This window comes from Ipomoea nil, unplaced genomic scaffold (genome assembly GCF_001879475.1).
Source record: "Ipomoea nil cultivar Tokyo-kokei standard unplaced genomic scaffold, Asagao_1.1 scaffold2159, whole genome shotgun sequence".
In the NCBI taxonomy this organism is placed as follows: domain Eukaryota; kingdom Viridiplantae; phylum Streptophyta; class Magnoliopsida; order Solanales; family Convolvulaceae; genus Ipomoea; species Ipomoea nil.
Genome location: NW_017618587.1, coordinates 734,519 through 738,938, shown reverse-complemented (window position 1 = coordinate 738,938; position 4,420 = coordinate 734,519).

Sequence of the window (4,420 nt, the reverse complement as noted above, 5' to 3'; positions counted from 1 at the left end):
TTGGAGAGACGAAGAGTGTGAAGGAACGGTTAAATAGATGGAAGACTGGAAAGGTTTGCATGAGGAGGAGGAGGCCGGATAAACTTAACCTTGGTTAGTTAAAGCTTATGGTTCCCAGGCCACATGGTTAAACTAAATTCAAAGGGAATTTTCCTTGTTTTATTATTCTTTTACCCCTTAATTAATTTGGTCCAAAAAATACAGATAATAACCTCACCAATTTTTAAAAAGATTATATTATTGGTAAAAGAATCAAAGTATTAGCATCATTGTGAGATCATATACCTATATTATATTACAAATAAAAGTAAATAAGGTTAAATAATTTCACGCCAATTACCATTTAGGGTCCGTTTGGAAAGCTGGAAAATGACTTCTGAAAAATGAGTCATTTTCCAGAAAACATTTTCCTTTCCGGTGTTTGGTTGCATTTTGGAAAACTGTCTTTGTGTGTTTGTTTCATTTTCTGGAAAATGAGTAGAATGGTATAATTAAACATTTTAATTATTTTATTTGGAATAAAAATATTTATAATAATATTAAATATACTTTTATTTATTAAAAATTATATTAAAAAAATGCCTTCATTTCTTGGTTTGCTGCAAGTGTGGCTCTCTTCTTCCAGAACTCACAATGTCCTCATCTCTTGAGAGCTTTCCGTCGTCACCTACATCGCCACCTCAAGAGTTGAAATTTGTATAAAATTTGTGATTTTGGTAGGGCTATTGAGGAGAGCAAGGGCGTAAGGCTATTCACCGAATGTTTTTTTTTTTTTTTTTTTTTTGTATTTAAGGTTTCCGGCGAAAACGAGTGGTCTGGTTTCCGTCGGAAACCACAGCTCACAACTCTGGTTTCCGCCGGAAACATTGTATGATAATTCAGACGTTTTTTTTTAAGGTTTCCGACGGAAACTAGTGGTCTGGTTTCCGCCGGAAACCACAACTCACAGCTCTGGTTTCCGCCGGAAACTAGATATGTGGTTTCCGGCGTGCTAGAAACATTGTTGTATGTTTGGAGGAGGAGGTGTTGGCGGAGTTTCTGCTGAATGTTGATGGGAGAAGCGGAACTTTAGACTTCAGAGTGAGGAGGGACTTCCGGAAAATGACTTCCCCCCAAAAAAAGGGGAAGTCATTTTCTGAAAAAATGGACTCATTTTCCATTGACCATAGCTCATTTTCCTTTGACTTTTCATTTTTCAGTCTAGCCAAACACCAAAAACCCGGATAATGATTTCCAGAAATCATTTTCCGGGTTTCCAAACAGACCCTTACTGAGATGTCATTCGATTATCCGTCATAAGTTTAAGGGGGTGTATTCAATCATGACTTTCATAGAGTTTTAAAGACTTTTATGAACTTTAAAAGTTTGGAGGTATTCAATTCAAACTTTTAGAAAGTCTTTAAAAGTCAAGCCGTATTCAATCAAGATTTTTAAAGAGTCTTTAAAAGTCGTGTGGTATTTGATTAAGACTTTTAAATAGTTTTTAAAAGTCATATGGTATTCAAAAAGTTATGAACTTTTGTAGACTTTTTAATTTTAAGACTTTTCCTTCTTAAATATAAATAGTTGAAATTCAACTATCAATCCCAAGATTTCAAAATTTTCTTTCTAACTTTGAATGTTCTCTCTCTATTTAAACTTATTTTTTCTACGTATTTAAACTTCATAAACCTCTCTAAATTCAATAAAAAAAAAAATTCTTCATTATCCTATATTTTCCTCATACCTAAACTCTACCAATTTTTCTCTCTCCTAAACTTTACAATCTTCATTTAAAAATTTGAAATAATATAATTTTTACTTCATTATTGCTTGTTTATATTGATTTTTATTTTTTCTATAAAATGTTTATCCCTAACTTTCTCTAATTCTCTCTAAATGCATGAACAAAGCAAATTTTCCATTGTCAAATTTTAGTATATGTTTCATAATATTCATATAAATACTTTTATATTTTGATTTTTATTCTTTTTATGTTTATATTCGTAATATATATTTTTCTTTTTTTTTTTTTTTAACAACAAGGTTACTACAAATAGCAAACTACTATTCGCAACAACAATTTGGGATTACAAACAATAGCACCATGTTGTTGTTCGTAGTCTCAAATTGCTATTGCAAATAATAGTTTATTTTTTACTTTTATAATGCCAATATATATGTGTATATATATATATATATATATATATATATATATATATATATATATTAATATTATATTTTTATTTTTTAATTTTATGCAACTTGTAATTATATTTTTAAATATTTTATTTGATCAAGTTTTTTATTATAAATTTTATTGTTCAATATTCTTGTGAATTTTTAATGAAATAGTTTTTGTTTGTTGATATTTATTAATAATATATATAAGTAATTTGTATTTTTTTTGAAGAATAAGTAATTAGTATATAAAAGTCTCAACATATTATAAATAAAATTAATAATGTTGAGAATGTTGATGTGGATGAAGAACTATATAATTAGAAGAATTTTGTGATATATTATAAATTTTTTGTAAGAAAATTATATATATATATATATATATATGATAAGAATCAAAATCATTGAAAGTTTGTAAAGGTGTATTCGATTTAGAATTTCAATGACTTTCGTAGACTTTTTAAAATAAAAAGTTGATAAAAGTCTAGAATGTTTTTTTATATAGACTTTTATAGAGTAAAATTTTAAAAAGTAACGACTCTATGAAAGTCAACCAAAGTTTATTAAAATCTTTCAATTTAAAAGTCTTTAAAAATCTACAAAAGTCATGCTTGAATACAACCCCTAAAATCTGGTGGTGAGAGATTAGATTCTTTGAGATGGAAAGATTAAATAATCTCTCAAATTTTAAAAAAGAATCAGGTTATTAGCATCATTGGAGATCATATTATATTACGAAAAGTTAATTTCACTTTTAGTCCTATGATTATAGGAATCTTGTTGACTTGAACCCACGACTTTCAAAACCGTCAATTTATTAGTACCATAACTATTCAATTTTTATTAATTTAGTTCACTTCGGTCAAATTGTCGGTCAAAACTCACCGGAAAATATTAATAGGTAAAATAAGTAGGGTATTTTAGTATTTTTATGTTCAATTTCTTTCTTATTTAAAATACCCTTATTATTTTACATATTAATATTTTACGGTGAGCTTTGGCGGGCAATTTGTTTATAGTGACCAAAATTGATAAAAATTAAATAGTTAAGATACAAAATTGACAATTTTGAAAGTCGTGAATTGAAATTAACAGACCTCAATAGTCATAGGACTAAAAGTGAAATTAACTATATTACAAATAAAACAATGGTAAAAACGGGTTTAGTCAACTCGGTGTTAGTTGGCTAACACCGAGGTGAATTAAGTGGCACGAATAAGATAATAATATGTGATAAGTGTATTTATGTCTATATTTTTAATTTTGTACTTCATATATAAACATATTTTGAGTGATAAATACTTTGGTTTTATTCAAGAAGTGCATTAATTCATTTGTTTACTTCTTTATGTGCTTAAATTGTTGAGTTGAAGAAAATTGTGTGCTTTTGGGGCATTTTAAATTCATTTGGAGTCATTGGCTGGAAGAGTGAAGTTAAGAGGGTGGATAAAATACTTTCAAGGAAGCCCAAGAGTGGTATTTTCAATAGTATTCATCACAAGAACAAACCAAGACAAAGTGAAACAAAAGAGCAAGAAGTTGAGTTATCGCATAGATTGACCATTGTTCGATATTTGGACCATATATCGGCCTAGTGATGTCCAAATCAAGTGATTCTTATGACATTGAAAAGATGACTCAAAAGGTTACAACTCTTTTGAAGACCTAAAAGTCTAAAAAGGAAGTCACATGGATAAAAATCGTCATTGAAATTGAAGTCCCAAACTTGCAGATTTCACCTAAATTAAAGCTGGCCTATGTTTGATATTTTGATCATATCTTGATATAGAAAGGTCAAAATAGGATGATTCCAACAACATTGGAAAAAAAAAAAAAAAAAACTTTTAAGAGCTACAACTTTGGTGAAGGTCATCGTGGCCCATGTCGTTAGCTCTCAGGTTTCAGGATTCACGATTGTGGTTACGTCAAGAGAAAAAAAGTAAATTAGCCAATCAGCCAAGTCAAGAGAGAAATTATGAGAAAAAAATTTCATTAAAGGATGGTAAGATCAGTCAATTCATGACACCCAATGATTATAAGACATGTCATTGAGAAAATTTAAGAAGGAAAAAATTAGGATGAGTAAGATTGTAGGAAGCATTTTAAATTTTTTGGTTCACTGTAATTTAGATGTAGTAGAATTGGAATTCAATAGAGGTTTCAATTTGTTGTTTGGTTGGAGGAAATTGCAATTCAATGGATGTGAGAAGAAAAAAAAAATGAAATGACACTACTAACATTGATTATTATTAATATTATT